An 18,702-nucleotide genomic window follows, 5' to 3' on the forward strand; every position below is an offset into this window, starting at 1 on the left:
TGAGGCACATTGTCACTACACGGACATGATGTGGTAGGAGCGGGAGGCCAAGTTCCGGCAGGCGCATGCCGACCAAGCCTACAACCTCCTCCTCAATGAGCACCGGCGTCTACAGCAGCAACTTGCCGCCCAGAGGGCCATCACGCCGGACATGGACTTGGGGGAGCAAGATGCGATGCTCGAGTCCTATCGCTCCGCCTGTGAAATCCGCCGCGACCGCTCGCGGTACATCCAGCGTCAAGCGGAGTTAGAAGCCGCCTACAAGGAGTTCCACCAGGCGGCGGACGAGGTGTTCGGCAAGAGCGACGACCACGTCGGCCCGTCCACGATCGCTCTCTGTCGCCATGACCACAAAGCCGGCACATCAGCTAGCACCGCCTGTAGGGAGGAAGAGTAGTGCATAGAAGGTCACCGTTGCTCGGGTCCCAAGAAGGCCACTGCTCTACCCCTCCCGCCGAAGCCAAGCTTGGCAGGCTCAAAATCGTCGGCTGATTAGCTGCTCAAGCTCCAATGGCGGAGGCAGAGTGCGAGAGGGCCGAGGCAAAGCTGAAGAAGGTGAAGGCAACAACGAAAGCTTCAGTTCTTGAGGCTCATGGCCGGACATAAGAAACGGGCGCCAGCGATCGTTTAGATTAGGGTTTAGTTAAAAATTATCCGAAATATAATGAATTTTGTCTCGTTTATATGAAAAATGTAAGAATTGTTAGGAATGTGCTCCGATTTATATGAAAACCACCGTGTTTGAAAGAATTTTGTCCAATTTTCTTAAACCCGGGTTGAAATTTATGCCATCAGCATTGGATGTCCACCTTCCATATTCGTACCCGCATGGGGGCATGGGGGAGGCAATATGAAGATCAGCGTTGGAGATGCCTAAAGGAGTTGTCGGCGCGGCGTCCTCCTCGACCACCGATGCACTCTGATATAGCCATGGTGGCCCCACATTTGTGCTCCTGTCCCATTGCCACAGTCCAGATCAACTTTAAGTTCTATCCAAGCCCTTGCTGATTGATATTTTCAATAAAATTCTTTTTTTTCTTGAATGCCCTGCTGGATCCACCGCCTCCTCCTTTTTTCCTGATTTTTTTGGTTGCACAAATATTCATTATCCGAATTGGCAGTGCAAACTGGAATCATGATATTTTTTAGTTCAGTATTCATGATATGTACCAGCCCGTTTTGGTTAATGTAATGTCTGTTCTTGGGCTGTGCCAAAAGGCCAGCCCGACAAAACCCTGCGCATGTCCCACCTCTACTTTTAAGCCTACAACAGCAACTAACAACCTTTTTTCCCATGAAAAAAACACTTTTTTTTGCAGGAAGCAACTTTTGGACATGTTAAAAATTGATATAGAATAGTACAAACCTGAACGTGTTGGATTTGAGTCGACCTCGATGGCAACTACAATGTCCTGAATCTGAGTACAGTGCTCCGCGGAGGACATCCCTACTAGCTAGGGATTCAATCTGAACCCATGAAAGCCCGCATATAAGTATATCAAAAAGTCAATCTATGTTAATGTCAATGAAGGAATTATATTAAGTTGACTTTGTGTATACTTACTATCAATGAGGTATCTGGTTATAGAAAGACTTGATGATTCTGATCTGCAAAACTATTAAATACCGTGCGCATCATTAAAATTGAAATCAAGATAGTTCTGCAACTAGAAAAGGTATGCCATCTACGAAGTCTTCATGCTTCTGGTATGCAAACTTATTAAGCACCGCATAATTACAGTTGAAATCAAAATATATAGTTTGCAACTGGAAATAAAAGGATAGCCACACTGGCAAATGGATTTATCATTTTTAGAAGCAACTTATTACAAGCAAGTCCTTGTTTGTTATATTATATGATCAGTGTGCTTCTCTCCATATGATGTTCCTTTGTATGACGAATTGAAAAACCTTTAGCACAGCTCATGATATGTTGTTGTTGAGTTTGTGTGTAATACGTGTATAAGCTTACAGTTGAACTTAGTTTTATTGGAGGGTTAGGGAGTTTTGGTCGAACACATACGAAGTAGGTTCAGACAAGCGGCACGGGTCTGGTGATCAGACCGGCTCAAGCGGCTGGAGTGACAACTCACCGAGTGTATTATTTTTATCAAGACAACACGGTGGAGTAACCAACACGAGGGCTCCTAGAGATGTAGGCTTCGGCAGAAGTCTGCCCTCAAACATCGTCTCTCTCTACCCGTGCAACTGCAATGTTCCTCGGTATTAGCGGAACTAAGCAGCCCGGTCAGGGGCGTACCCATGTGTACCTACGCCGGTGCACAAACGCTTCCCCGGCGAGACCTCACCGCGATACAGAGCCTACACCTACAGGGGTGGATAATCAGCTGTCTGTGCTTCATTCCTAATCGGTGGTGTCCGGCCGGCCGGGTTCAATGCCTGAATGCTTGGGGGTGGTCAGCAATTCCATCAGAGGATATATTCATATATATGACTCCATCTCAACTGTTTTTAATTGTCAGTGTCGGTGGACACGACGACAAACAGCAGGCTCAGCAGCTGCCTCAACCGCAGCTCACTGTCCTCCAATGAAAAAGCAGTCACGGTGTCCTGTCCCCCAAGGTGAATAAGAATGAAAGGTGTCGATAAGAGCCTGAGCTACAAAGGAACTTTGTGAATGATTTGTAATGATGATAATTGTCGTGTATGGTGGAAGTGGTATAAGCAAATTGCCTGAAAGGTGTCTTAGTGGATATGCTGCGATGAAATCAGCTGATAGGTAAGACAACCGTATCATGGTCATAAGCATCATATGGTTGTGGCGGCGCCAAAGGCCGCGGGAGAAAGAGAGGAACAATTGCAGGGCAAAGCTCGAGAGAATCAACGCATGGAATTTCCCCGTTGCTGAATAGTAGTTATATAATGGTACTGTGCCTTGAAGCTTTTGCCATGGATGCACGTACTATTGAATCAGTGCTAGCTAGCTAGCTCTCTCGATCTTGATATGCACTGCTTGCACATCCCTTGTTTCTGAAAATTAGGTGCAATCAGGGACAGGCATGTTGTGGATCTAGCTAGCTAGCTAGGCTAATTAACCAAGAAAATAATGTACGTTGGATAGCAGAGAATTAGTTCCTGTCTAAAGTATTTACGTCACATTATACATCAAATATTTTTCGGAGAAATTCTTGCGATCTCTTTAGGAGCTGTTTGGACATACAGATATACGAACTGAGAATGGATTGAATTTAGCAAGCGGGTCGAGATATATATCTGCCAATTTGATTAAATAGCGATACAACTTTTCCCCGCAAAAAAAGAGGAAAGGTTCACTTACAATGGATTGCAGTCAGTCAGAGATGGGCATAGAAGTGCACAGAGAGACAGGTCGGCTATGAGCGGTTGAGCCCCACATTTTTAGCTCGGAGCTGCAAAAGCCATTGGCATATGGAGGCAGCAGAGCAACCAAATTGAGTAAGCTCACACTTTTCTATCAAGATACTACTACTAGGTCGAGGAAGGGACAATGTAAGGGGGGTTTTCGAGCTTACAGGTTGTAGTTTTGGTGGAGTCCTCGGCGGAGGGGTAGAGAGCGAGTGGAAGCACAAGTCAGTCGTAGCTACCGTTGCCGGCGGGGGAGAGCAGCGGCAGTGACGAACTGGCTAAGCTGGCCGTGTCCGAAAGTCTGAGAGGATGGAGTGGGCAATGTGGGAGAGAGAGCCCTAGTGTGGAATGAAAGAGGGTGAATTATTGGTCGGGTGAGGGAAGCAGAAGAGAAATTACTGCTTGTCCCCACAACCATTGTGTGTGCACTGCAGTCTGCAGGTCAACAAGGACTGCAGCAGTAATTTCTCGGATGATGACATTAAGTACTCCCTCTGTAAACTAATATAAGACGTTTTAGATCACTATGTTTGGTAGTACCTGTTGATGTTATAGAAACCATGCCGTGTGAGTCTGAACGTTGAAGACTTTGAATAATGAAGATCACCAGCCACAGACCAACTGAGTGTAAAGATAGAAGACAGCTGAAGCAACTGCTCATGTCACAGCCTGTGTTATCTGTGGAACTGCTGCAGATGAGTGAAAATCAGTGAATTCTAAGTGTAAAGATTGATGATGATTGAAATTATTCCAGGGATATATTGTATAGTATCTATCTTGAAAGCAAACATATTAGTATATTGTAAACTGAATTCTCGACTCAAGAGATTAACTCACCAACTTCAGGTATGAGTCCATATTAGTATCTGAGCAAATGGGCAATCTATGCAGGAGGAGCAGCAACAAAGGGCCACTGGGCCAGCATTTCCAAATGGACCATGTAGATTCTGCTTGCTTTTATCGTTTCCTCCCTTTACTTCACTTGCTTCCAAACATTATAAGGTGAATTTTTCCTGCAAAACAATTCTGTTTTTTTTAGTACGTCTGACGTGGAGGAACTTGCCTATCCAAGCGTTGCATAGGAAGGTAATCTCACACTGAGGAAGATAATCACTACCTCTATTTTATTGTCAATGTTTGAACCAAGATATGAGAGGGCTCGGTAACTAGGAGGAAATATTAGTTAAACAAACAAACGATATATGCATATAGTTGACCCAAAATGCTACTCACTTCATGCATAGCATCCCATGGAGCAGCCCTAAAAACAAACAAGAAAGTTGTTGGGTACTTTGTTAATTAGCATGAGCAGGGCACGCATGTCGGCATGTGGATGGATCAACTACCGATATATGCATATATGCAGCCGGACTTAGTTAATTGGCTACATCCATCACAAGTGGCTGCTAGTGTAAAGCATCCCCACTACATTGAGCAAAACTATAGCAACAAAAATCGGCTTCAGATCTAACGAGGTGGTCGTCAAGCCGCGTGCGCATCAACCTGTATGTGTGACAGATAACATGTGACATTGCTAAAGCATCCCGTTGGGCGAAAGAAAGCAAAGCCTCAGATCTCACGCGTCGGCGAAACAAAACAATGCGCCATCTCTCTGCTAAACTAAACTAGTAATCGCTGCCCCATGGAGCAACACCATAACAATACTTACAACTTGGCTTCAGATCTTGCGCTGGCCGGTGGCTGCCCAATGCCGTTGCGGTCTTCAAGGCTCACAGTTCCCAGGCGACGCTATCCTGATTAGTCTGCACGAGACAGGAAACATAAGTACTAGTACTGCAGGTTTCGCAAGGTAGAGAGATTATTATACAGTAATCTGTACTATCATCAATTAATCATGCATGCTTATCCTAACAAGCTAGGCACATCATATGCATATCCAGCTACTCCCTCCGTCCGGTGAAGAGTGTACATCTAGCATTAAAATTTATCCACAAAAGAGTGCACTTCTATCTTCCGAATACACTTTAAAGTAGAAAACAATACTGCTCTCTCATCACACGGTAATCAAGACCAACAACAATCTACACAGGGTCTTCTTAATTTCTACATGCACTTAGGTCATTGGGGGTTAGGTAATTAAAGAGGAGAGAGATGATGGCTTGCACCTTTTCAATGCATTTTTTACTTAACTTCATAATTTGTCCTAAAATTTCTAGATGTACACTCTTCACCGGACAAATGAAGTATCTTATTTATACGGAGTAATGTAGGATTTCTGTCAAGTTGTGTGTTAAAACTCCACATTCATCTATGCTGGAAGTTAATAGAGCCCATGAAAGAGAGAGACATACCTCTAAGTCCGTTTGTTCATACTCGAGTGATTAATTAATTAGCTGGGTCATTTGTTCAAACGTGCATGTCTCCGGGCATGCATGTGTATGAGTATGAGTATGGATCGATTACTTATACGCATGCAAACTGAACTAAGCAATTCAACCTGCCAGCTAGCTAATTAGATCTGTCCTACGCAGCTGTCTTCTACTGTAATTATGTTCTGTACTTGGTTTATTCGCTCCGTCCAACGTAGCTATCTGCTAACGTTAAGTGTAGATTATAAATGACGAGATTCGATGGTGTAGCATCCTATGGAGCAACACTATAAAAACAATACTCGGCTTCAAATCTCGCGCTGGTGGTCGGCTGGTAGCGTCGCAGTCTTCAGGACTCATAGGTTTCAACCTGTAACAGACAGCACTAAAGTATCCAGCACCATGCCATTGGGTGAGACAAAACAAAGCATAAGATTTCAGGCACGGTGTGAATGAACGTTATTAGCACTGCTAGTAGCAGCAAAATTGAAAAGAACCCCAGCTTTTCAAGTCTCCCTCGGCCGCTTATTTTACTGTTTCTCTCTCTGTTTTCTCGTGGTTGGTTGGTGTATGCAAAAATAGTTGTCTCCGGATACACTAGTAGAAAAAGGGCATGTTGTCCCGGTTCGTAAGGGCATTTTGTCCCGCTTCCTGAACCGGGACTAAAAGGTCGGTACTAATGCCATGTCTCTTTAGTCCCGGTTCAATCCAGAATCGGGACAGATGGGCCTTCACGTGGCCTGTGCGCGGAGCCCAAGCAGGAGGGCTTTTGGTCCCGGTTGGTGCCTGTCCCGGTTGGTGGCATCAACCGGGACCAATAGGCATCTACGCGTCAGCAGTTGGCAGGAGCTGAGATTTTTGTTTTTTTCTGAAAGGGGTGGTTTAGGGGGTAATTTAGGGTGTGTTAGCTAGCTAATAGAGAGAAGTGTCCTCTCTTATGTCCGTGCTTGGTCGACGCTACGTACTATACATACGTATAGAGAGGACTAGACACGCTAGCTAGCTAATAAGCAAACGAAGGAAATAGAAGATCGTCATGAACATATATGCATACAGAGAGAAGTGATATCGACCACCTCTCCTTCTCCGAGAGATTGGTCGAACAACAAGTTCTCGTATATCTATCCAACACTACCGGCTATATATATACAATAATTATCTCTTACAAATATAATCTCCTAACATACGGACTCATGGTCCACATAGTATTCTCCGTCTTTAGCGATAACGTGGTCAAGAAAGAATGCCGCCAATTCCTCTTGAATTGCTCGCATGTGAGCTGGTGCTAGGAGTTCATCCCGCTTCCGAAACATCTAATTTGAAGAAGGGGGTCAATATATATATGAATGAATGAAACTCAACACAAATGATGGTAATAAAATAAAATTGTGAATGTTGTTATTTACGCACTTCATATTGTTCGTCAGAATAGCCCCGCTCACAGGTCGTGTGGCGGATGAACTCGCAAACGTAGTATCCACAGAAATCATTCTCTTGTTCCTGCCACAACCACTTTACAAGAAATAGAGGTCAATCAAACTGATAAGCAAGAATGCCAAATGATATTGATGAAACTAGCGCTTGAATCAATAGGAGATGCGCGGAACATGCTACTATAGTACTTACTTTCGGGTGTCTAAATTGCAGCTTCTTCAAGAGTCCCGGAGCTTTTTTGGTGAATTTTTTCCAAACCCTGCCAGACAAAGAAAACAATTACTTGATATATCAGGAAATGAACAAAGTTGCTGATATGGTGGATAATGATCGATTTAACTTACTTCTCGAGCATTTGAGTCATGTCCGCATATTGCTGGGGATCTTTTCGTCTTGAGTCTAAGACGGCTACTAGTCCCTGCTCAAGCTTAATCTCTAGGAGAATATAGTGGAAACTGCACACGCATGCATAACTCGTCAATTACATTACTATAACCTTGATCATATATAAGGGAAACCGAATACGCACAAGACAGTAACACTCACTTGAAGTTGTAAGGAAACAGTATTATATCTTTGTTTTCATTTATTACCAATGATCGTAGCAAGTTGGCCTCGGTATCTGTGGCATGAAATTTAACCTGAGTTGCATCTATGATATTTGTGTTAATGAACCCAATATCACCGATTTGTCGTTTCTTCAATTCGACGATCTTCAATCTGCATAATATAGTGAGGATAATTATAAATACATGCAATGAAAGAGCTGAGCTATATAGAGAGACTTAATGACAGAAGTAGTACTACTTACAGACAGTAGCAGGTGACTGTTGCTTTATCGAGGACCAATTGATTGAAAAACTGAAAGAACTCCTCAAATGGAACAGGCAACAGATCAATTCCAACGAGGTCATGCTCCTTTTTTACTCTCACATACAAAGTACTCCTTCCCCCAGACTCTCTGCAGATTTTCAAGTACCAATCATGCAATCTTCGCATCATCGTTGATAGAGATCTTTCATCTTTGACGAGAGGCTTCCTGTACTCGTATCTTTGTATCTGCACCTCCATGAAATCATAATGTACATCGTCGGGCAGGTAATTAATCTCCAAGATTGCTATAACCGGGCACCATCCTCGGATCGTCGCTAGGCACCTTGAGCGGGGGGCACGATTGCTTCGCTTGTTCGCCGAGCTGTGCAATTTGTTTCCCAGCTCGTCGTTCTTTCAGCCTTTGATCACTGACAGTACGTCCCGACCGCTCCGCTTCGGCAAATTCCTTTCCAATAATGTGCTCATAGTTTCCTTTCGGCAGAGACTTGGGTGGTTTTGTTAGGGCAGCTAGAGTGCGCTTCGCTTTCACCGGATCTACCTTCTCCTCCAGAGGTGGATGTTTCTTTGCTTTCACCCCTTCAAAGAAGTTCCTCACTTCTTCTCGCGTGATCTCGGCGTTCTCCTCCGGGGTCCTCTCGTATGGTAACTTCTCTGGAGTCTTCAGAGAAGGACCGAATCTGTATGTCCTCCCGCCTCTAGCTGTACTGCTAGACGCCGGCAGAGCAGACGGAGCGGTTGTCTTCTTTACTTGCTTACGAGGCGGAGGAGAAGGACTAGGACGCGCCGGAGCAGCCGGAGCGGCGGCAGGTCTCTTCCGCCCTTGCTGACAAGGCGGAGAAGGAGGAGGCTGGCTGCTCGGGCGCGCCGGCGCAGGCGGAGAAGGAGGCGGAGTGCCGCCATGCGCCGGAGAAGGAGCCGGCCGAGTGCCCTAATCGTCACTCGCCGGAGGAGGAGGCGGTGGAGGAGGCGGAGTGCCCTGACTCGCCGGAGGAGGATGAGGAGGCGGAGGCATCCAGTTCGGAAGGTTGATGAGCTCCTTCCGCCATAGGCATGGAGTCTTCAGAGAAGAACCCAGCCGAGTCTCCCCTTCACCGGTAGGGTGGTCAAGCTGGAGGTCCTCAAATCCCTCCGTTATTTCATCCACCATCACCCTAGCATATCCTTCTGGAATCGGCCGGCAGTGAAAAGTTGCACCGGGTTCAGTAGGAAAAACAGAGCCAACAACTGCCTTGACCTTCATATTAATCCATTGCGTCATAAGGTGGCAATTTTGAGACTCCGTGATAGCATCCACGGGATAGCTGGCAGGAGCCGTCAAGACATGCTCCGGCTGAAGCAGCTCGGTGGAAGCCACGCTGCTTCTCCGCTGAGATGGCAGGGTAGCTTCGGGGGAAGCTTCGACAGTTCGTTTGCTACGATTTGCTTCTCGTTCCTCTATCGCTTGTACCCTTGCTTGCAGCGCCTGCATTTGGGTCTGCTGCACTTTTTTCCTCCTCTCCTGGCATTTGTAACCGCCTGCGTCCGGAAACCCAACCTTCCACGGAATGGAGCCTGGCGTGCCTCGTGTCCGTCCAGGGTGCTCAGGATTCCCGAGGGCCATTGTGAGCTCGTCGTTCTCTCTGTCTGGAACGAACGTCCCTTGCTGCGCTGCTTCGATATACTGCTGAAGCTTCTTGACTGGTATGTCCATTTGATTGTTCATCCAAATGCACTTCCCTGATACAGGGTCCAAGGTTCCGCCAGCCCCGAAGAACCAAGTCCGGCAACGGTCTGGCCAGTTAATTGTTTCTGGTTCGATCCCTTTATCAGCCAGATCATTCTCAGTCTTGGCCCACTTAGGCCGGGCTACGAGGTAGCCACCTGACCCCGTGTGATGGTGATGCTTTTTCTTCGCAGCATTTTGCTTGTTTGTCGCCGACATCTTCTTACTCTTTTCCGATGTCTTGTGGGCCACAAATGCGGGACAGTGATCTCTGATCTTCTCATATCTGCTCTTGAATTCTGGTGTCTCTTTATTTTCGACAAACTTATTCAGCTCTTTCTTCCACCTCCTGAATAGTTCTGCCATCCTCTTAAGAGCAAAAGACTTGATTAATTGCTCTTTAATTGGTTCTCCAGATCATCCTCTTGCGGTAGGGTGAAATTTGACTTCAGCTCAGTCCAAAGATCATTTTTCTGCATATCATTGACATAAGACACCTCAGGGTCTTCTGTAGCCGGCTTTAACCATTGATGGATGCTGATCGGGATCTTGTCCCTAACCAAAACCCCGCACTGAGCAACAAATGCGCTCTTTGTCTGGAGGGGTTCAATCGGTTGGCCATCGGGCGCGATTGCTATGATCTCAAACTTTTCATCCAAACTCAACTTTTTCTTTGGGCCTCGTCTCTTTACCGAAGTTGTGCTCGATCCGGAGGGCTAGAAAAAAGAACAAAGACTTAATTAATATGTGTACATACCAAAACAATGAATGCATCAATTAGCTAGTCAGCAGAAGCTTAACTAATATATATACCTGGCCGGACTCGGTTCGGTCACGGAGACGTCATCACGGTCTCCTTCTTGCACCGGCATTGGGTCACCGGAGCCGTCCTCACGGTCTCCTTCTTGCACCGGCATTAGGTCACCGGAGCCATCATAATCATAGCCAGCTGCTTCCAGACCATCGGTGTCGTTGAGAAACAACGAGCAGACGGCATCACTTCCTCGTGCGATTATGTACCCCAACAACTCTTCTTGTACTTCGTCTCGGGCAGTGTCCATAGTTTCTACAAATATTTACAACATGGCAATTATTATTCAAATATGACAGATGGATATATTAGTGGCAAACATAGAACTAATATTAATTAGTGGCCTCGACGCTGCTTCTCTAAGGTTTGGGGTGGCCTCGACGCTGCTTCTCTAGGGTTTGGGGTGGCCTCGACAATGCTTCAAGGATAAAAAAGAAGAGGAAGAAGAAAAAAAAAGGAGAAAAAAGAATAGAGGAGTAAGAACTCCTCTATTCTTTCTTCTCCTCTTTTTTTTCTTCTTCTTCCTCTTTTTTTTATCGGGAACGAGGGTCGTCGAGGGTCACCGAGCGGTAGAGAAAACGCTAAATAGCAAGTATCGTGGGTGTGAGATACATGTGGCTGTCGGTGTCGGACACTACATCCACGTCCCACAAGTGACGTGGGCGTCGAAGCCCGCGTCACTTGTGGGACGTGGATGTAGTGTCCGACACTGACGGCCACATGTATCTCACATCGACATATCTCATGCTTCTGGTACTCTTTGATTTTTCTGTGGGACCAAAGAAAAGGTACCTCGTCCGGTCCTGCCAACATATGGCTATGCTTGTCCTCAAAACTTTCAACATACCAAACCCCACGCTTTTGGTCAAGCTTGACGGTCAGGTGCGCTTCGCAAAAGCAGCGTGTCTCGGCTCTGAGCCTACGGCTGTGTCCTTCCTCGGTTAGCAACTTGCTGTCACGTTTCCCTTGTCTTGAACAAACAAACCGCCTATAACGCATATGACGTGACTCTGTGTTGCTATACCTGACCTTATTCTTTCTAATGCTGAAACCATTATCTCTAGCATAGCTGTTGTAGAAATCATACGCAGCATCGTGAGACGTAAAGGTCATTTCCATTATCTGCATGAACATATCCCTCTTATCATCTGCACTGGTAGTATCTTGGACATTCTTTGCCCCATCATCTTGTGTCACCTATACAATCAAACCACAGCCATGAAAACAGATTTCTAAGGTTTAACATTACTTACTTCCATAGAACATTGATTCCACACATACCTCACTCATGATGACCGACGACTCGGACTCTCCAGAACCAGGTGCATCTAATGATTCGTCGTTAAGGCCTATCTCCGCGTCGGATTCACCGTAATAGTTGTACGCATTATGACATTCGGAAATGAACTGAAAAATACAACACAAATACATAATTACTTATCATATAATATTCCTGAAGAAATTCAATTTGCATGCCAACAAAATTTTTCACTTACGTACCTGACTAATGTAATCTTCATTCGAGAGCTCCGAGTTGTTTTCCTGATCATCATCAAGCTCATCGATCTATAAATTTTCAACACTAAGATTTAATGTTGTCGGATGACACCAAAAATTACAACATGACAATGCCACTCACATTAAGATCATCCCATTCGTTCCCATTCTCTAACAGATCTTCATGATCTGAATTTTCATCATCTAACCAATCTTCTATCCAGTCTTTCATCAGTTCTCCAAACTCCATGTCTACCATGATATCAGTTAACTCCGCGTCCGCCATTTCCTACAACCAATATTATGTATCATCACATGTGCAAACATTATCAATGATGAAATATAAAACACATAGCACACGATCACGGATGTTATGTAAACAACCGCAACCGAGGCCGTTCAGATCTTCCCAACTTAGTAAGGAAGATGGCCACGGCACCCATCGTGATCACTTTCCATCGCGAGGAACTGCACGATCTGAAAACCTAGCTTGATCTGTGATTACCTCTGCCGCCGGATACCTAGGTTAGCCGCCACATCAAATAACGATACCGGTGGTGCGCACAGCCGACGGCAACCGACGCTACGTGAACCCAGATCACGAGGAGCAGCACTACCGGAACAAGATCCATGATCGCATGTGCCGCCGGGTAGCTAGGTTACCCGCCCCGCTAGGTTAACCACTACCACTGGCGGCGGCAGTTCGTTCGATGTTGCCGTGAGCGAGACTAGAGGGGGGACGCGGGATGCGGTACCAGTGCGCGCTCGTTGGAGATTCACGACGTTGTCGCGCCCGCTGTCCGATGAGATCGCCGGCGACGAGATAGCCGCCGCTGGAGATCTACTACGCGACTTATGGAGCTGCGTCAATGCTCGCGAGATTGATGGAGCTGCTCGCGTGAATGATTGGATTCGGCAGGTCTTACGTGGACGTGGGGTCGTGTGATCTTTTTTTTTCGGAGCAGGGTACTGTATGTATACGTTCTGGGTTATACAGGGCTAGACAGGGCTTGGAATTGGGCTGCGGCGGGTCAGGAAAAAACAAATTCGCGGGGACAAAAATACCCCTCCGAAATTAGGTTAGGGGGAGCACTGGAGCAGGGCTCCGTGCTGGGACCATGGAGTGTTGTAGCCACACATATATCTTGAACCCCTCCATGGTGAGTAGTTTCAGTAGGCTCCCGTCCACCACATGTACATGGTGTGCTCTCACTCCACAAGATTCTTAACTATACACATGTCAAGAAAAAAGTGGGGATTGTCCTTAAACTTGACTTCGAAAAAGCCTATGACAAAGTAAACTGGGACTTCCTTCTTGAATGTCATAAAATGCGTGGTTTTAATGAAACCTGGTGTGGATGGATTAAACAAATACTATACGAGGGGACAGTTAGCATTAAGTTGAATAACTGTACAGGGCCATACTTTCAAAGTGCTAAAGGGGTCCGCCAAGGAGACCCCCACTCTCCTTTCGTGTTCAACTTGGCTGTGGAATGCCTCACCAAAATGATTAAAAACGCGCAAAATAATAAGTTGATCACGGGTCTGGCGTCTGACCTTATTCCTGAAGGGGTGGCTGTTCTGCAGTACGCAGATGACACCATCATTTGCTTGGATGATGATATCGATAAGGCAGTTAACCTGAAGTTGCTGCTATATCTGTTTGAAATGATGTCTGGGTTAAAAGTGAACTTCCAGAAAAGTGAAATCCTCACCGTGGGGGGGGGGGGGTGTATATGAAAATACTGTTAAAAAGTATGCGGAGTTGTTTAACTGTGAAATAGGCAGCTTTCCCATTAAATACTTGGGCATGCCTGTGAGTTATGCAAACCTGAAAAACTCTGATTGGGAGTTCATTGTGAGTAAATACCTGAAGAGATTCGAGACCTGGATAGGTAATGCGGCTTCGATGGGTGGGAGACATACCCTGCTAGATTCCGTGGTTACACAAATCTCTCTATATCATATGTCGATGTGGCTTATGAATAAAACCTTTATTGAGAGACTGGATAAACACAGAAGGAGATTCTTCTGGCAAGGGTGTAATAAGAAAAAGAGATACCACCTTGTGAGATGGAGTAGAATTTGCAGATCCAAGGATAAAGGAGGTCTGGGTATCAAGGATCTGCGAAAACAAAACATTAGCTTAATGGTTAAATGGTGGTGGAAACTTGAAACGCAAAAAGGACTCCGGCAGATCCAAGGATAAAGGAGGTCTGGGTATCAAGGGTCGCCGAACGGTAGAGGAAACCCTAAATAGCAAGTATCATGGGTGTGAGATATATGTGGCCGTCGGTGTCGGACACTACATCCACGTCCCACAAGTGACGTGGGCGTCGAAGCCCGCGTCACTTGTGGGACGTGGATGTACTGTCCGACACCGACGACCACATGTATCTCACACCGACGATACTTGCTATTTAGGGTTTCCTATACCGCTCGGCGACCCTCGACGACCCTCGTTCCCGATAAAAAAAAAGAGGAAGAAGAAGAAAAAAATGAGGAGAAGAAAGAATAGAGAAGTTTAGAGGATAAAAAATGAAGAGGAAGAAGAAAAAAAGAGGAGAAGAAAGAATCCTCTATTCTTTCTTCTCCTCTTTTTTTCTTCTTCCTCTTCTTTTTTAACTCCTCTATTCTTTCTTCTCCTCTTTTTTTTTTCTTTTTCCTCTTCTTTTTTTATCCTCTTCTTCCTCTCATGTTCGACGACCCTCGACCCCTCGGCGACCCTAGACCCCCTCTCGACCCTCGACCCCCTCTCGACCCTCGACCCCTCGGCGACCCTCGACGACCCTCGTTTCCGAAAAAAAAGAGGAAGAAGAAGAAAAAAAAGAGGAGAAGAACTCCTCTATTCTTTCTTCTCCTCTTTTTTTCTTTTTCCTCTTCTTTTTTTATCCTCTTCTTCCTTTCATGTTCGGCGACCCTCGACGACCCTCGTTCCTGATAAAAAAAAGAGGAAGAAGAAGAAAAAAAAGAGAAGAAGAAAGAATAGAGGAGAAGTCCTCTAGTCCTCTATTCTTTCTTCTCCTCTTTTTTTCTTCTTCCTCTTCTTTTTTTATCCTTTTCTTCCTCTCATGTTCGACGACCCCCTCTCGACCCCCTATCGACCGTCGACCCCCTCTCGACCCTCATATATAAAATATTTTCTTCCTTCTTCTTCCTTCTATTCCTTCTTCCTAAATATATAAAACTTTTTTTAAAATGAAACTAACCTAAAATGTACTAAATCAGAGAACATATATAGATAAAACTTTTCAAATAAAAAAATCTAACTTCTGCATATATGTATTTTTAAAACATCATTACAATTGAAAAAATACATACATATATACCTATATGAACATACATAAAAAAACATATATGAACATGCATACAAAAACATATATCTAAAAGATACATACATACATATATATATATATATATGAAAATCTAAAAACATGTAAAAAACATGTATAATTAAAAAAATGCACGGCGGCGGCGGGGGCGGCAGACGCGCGGTGCTCACAGAGGCGGCGACGCGTCGGGGCAGGGGACGGTCGGCGAGGGCGCGGGCGATGAGGGCGCGGGCGACGGCGACGACGGGCGCGGGCGACGGCCGGCGAGGGTGCGGGCGACGGTGACGACGGGCGCGGGCGACGGTGACGGCGGGGGCGGCGTGCGGCGTCGGGGCAGCCTGGCGGCGTCGAGGAGGTCGGCGTCGTCGGGGGCAACTGGCGAGGGAAATCTGAAAATTTCACAAGTCCTGGTTATATACCAAAGGCATTGGTCACGTTTCGTGGCACAAACCGTGACCAATGCCCCCCTTTAGTCCTGGTTGGTGCCACAAACCAGGACCAAATGCCTCTTTTCAGCAGCCCAAAGGGCGGGAAGCGGCGGCCTTTGGTCCCGGTTGGTAGCACCAACCGAGACTAAAGGGGGGCATTGGTCACGGTTTGTGCCACGAACCGTGACCAATGCCCCCTTTAGTCCCGGTTGCTGGCACCAACCGGGACCAAAGGCCTTGTGCTGCCCCGCGCCAAAACTTTAGTCCCACATCGCTAGCTGAGAGAGCTCGAGAGTGGTTTATAAGCGCTACTGCGCCTTCCCTCTCGAGCTCCTCTCAAATGCAGGCTTTTGGACCTAACCCTGCGCTGTGTGCCCGTGGGCCTAATGGGCCTCCTGCGGGCCTGAATCCTGGCCCATTGTAGGGTTTCTAGTCGTATTCAGGCCGTGGGGGCCCAGTAGGTGGCACTTTTTTTTCTTTGTTGCTTTATTTATTTTATTTTGTTTCTACTTACAACAAAATACTTATTGTTGCTATTTTTTCCAATTTTTTTGTTTTGTTTTATGCATTATTTATTTTCTTTTGTTTTTTGCTTTATATTTTAATTCCTTTTTGCTTTTAGTTTAAAAAAATATGAACTTTCTGTTAGTGCCATTAGTTTTCAAATTTGAAAACACTTTTTTAGTTTTTTTGTTTTCTTTGTTGCTTTATTTATTTTATTTTGTTTTTACTTACAACAAAATACTTATTGTTGCTATTTTTTTCTAGTTTTTTTGTTTTGTTTTCTGCATTTTTTTTATTTTTTTGCTTTATTTTTTTATTCTTTTTGCTTTTAGTTTTAGAAAAATTATAAAGTTTCTGTTAGTGCCATTAGTTTTCAAATTTGGAAACACCTTTTTAGTTTTTTCTTTTCTTTGTTGCTTTATTTATTTTATTTATTTTATTTTGTTTCTATTTACAAAAAATACTTACTGTTGCTATTTTTTTGTTTTGTTTTCTACATTATTTATTTTCTTTTGTTTTTTGCTTTATTTTTTATTTCTTTTTGCTTTTAGGTTAGCAAAATTATAAACTTTCTGTTAGTGGCATTAGTTTTAGAAAAAATATAAACTTTCTATTAGTGCCATTAGTTTTCAAATTTGAATAGTTAAAATTTGAATTCTTTGAAATTTGTGTGAATCACAAGTTTGAATATAAACATAGATGCACCTATAGAGAAAATTTGACCTAAATTCATATTTTTCAAATGAACTCCGAAAAAGTTGGCATACCATACTCGTGTGTTACAAAGTTGGCATTGTATCATCATAATAGTTGCGGGTGAAAGTCTTCACTTTTTCTTCGCTTGTGTCATTTGCTTATTGCGCCGTAACCATGTATAATCTTCATCGTTTATCAGGATGCTTGGGTCAGCCTTGACATTGAAGGGAGGATTTCATGAAACTTTTCATAATCTTCAGACATGTCTGTCTTGCCGTCCACTCCCAGGATGTCCCTTTTTTCTGAAAGAACTATGTGGCGCTTTGGCTCATCGTATGATGTATTCGCTTCCTTATCTTTTCTTTTTCTCGGTTTGATAGACATGTCCTTCACATAGATAACCTATGCCACATCATTGGCTAGGATGAACGGTTCGTCAGTGTACCCAAGATTTTTCAGATCCACTGTTGTCATTCCGTACTGTGGGTCTATCTGTACCTCGCCGCCTGACAGATTGACCCATTTGCACTTAAACAAAGGGACCTTAAAATCATGTCCGTAGTCAAGTTTCCATATGTCAACTATGTAACCGTAATATGTGTCCTTTCCGCTCTCGGTTGCTGCATCAAAGCGGACACCGCTGTTTTGGTTGGTGCTCTTTTGATCTTAGGCGATCGTATCCTTTGTAAGTCAATACAGTCAAAGATGGTCCCCTGGACAACAAGTACAACTCATCACAAATAGTGTTGTCACCTCTGAGACGTGTTTCCAACCAACTTCTGAAATTCCTGATGTGTTCACATGTAATCCAGTCGTCGCACTGCTCCGGGTGTTTGGAGCGCAGACTATTTTTGTGTTCATCGACATACGGGGTCACCAAGGTAGAGTTCTGTAGAACTGTGTAGTGTGCTTGAGACCAAGAATATCCGTTCATGCATATTATTGAGTCACTTCCAAGAGTGCCTTTTCCAGTCAGTCTCCCCTCATACCGCGATTTAGGGAGACCTATCTTCTTAAGGCCAGGAATGAAGTCAACACAAAACCCGATAACATCCTCTATTTGATGGCCCATGGAGATGCTTCCTTCTAGCCTAGCGCGGTTACGGACATATTTCTTTAGGACTCCCATGAACCTCTCAAGGGGGAACATATTGTGTAGAAATACGGGCCCCAGGATGACAATCTCGTCGACTAGATGAACTAGGACGTGCGTCATGATATTGAAGAAGGATGGTGGGAACACCAGCTCGAAACTGACAAGACATTGCGCCACATCACTCCTTAGCCTTGGTACGATTTTTGGATCGATCACCTTCTGAGAGATTGCATTGAGGAATGCACATAGCTTCACAATGGCTAATCAGACGTTTTCCGGTAGAAGCCCCCTCAATGCAACCGGAAGCAGTTGCGTCATAATCACGTGGCAGTCATGAGACTTTAGGTTCTGAAACTTTTTCTCTGGCATATTTATTATTTCCTTTATATTCGACGAGAAGCCAGTCGTGACCTTCATACTTAGCAGGCATTCAAAGAAGATTTTTTTTCTCTTCTTTCGTAAGAGCGTAGCTGGCAGGACCTTTATACTGCTTCGGAGGCATGCCGTCTTTTTCGTGCAAACGTTGCAGGTCCTCCCGTGCCTCAGGTGTATCTTTTGTCTTTCCATACACGCCCAAGAAGCCTAGCAGGTTCACGCAAAGGTTCTTCGTCACATGCATCACGTCGATTGAAGAGCGGACCTCTAGGTCTTTCCAGTATGGTAGGTCCCAAAATATAGATTTCTTCTTGCACA

At 44.9% G+C, this 18,702-nt stretch overlaps 1 long non-coding RNA gene across 1 annotated transcript; it reads right to left on the bottom strand.

Annotated features, from left to right (window-relative positions):
* Window positions 1-1,366: 1,366 nt before the first annotated feature.
* LOC125521575 lies at window positions 1,367-3,389 on the bottom strand. The gene is made up of 3 exons (XR_007289331.1): window positions 3,299-3,389; window positions 1,565-1,616; window positions 1,367-1,467 (listed from the first exon to the last, which is right to left on the bottom strand). It is a non-coding gene; the product is annotated as an uncharacterized LOC125521575 (long non-coding RNA).
* Between the last annotated feature and the right edge of the window lie 15,313 nt (window positions 3,390-18,702).

Source organism: Triticum urartu, chromosome 7 (genome assembly GCF_003073215.2).
Source record: "Triticum urartu cultivar G1812 chromosome 7, Tu2.1, whole genome shotgun sequence".
NCBI lineage: Eukaryota > Viridiplantae > Streptophyta > Magnoliopsida > Poales > Poaceae > Triticum > Triticum urartu.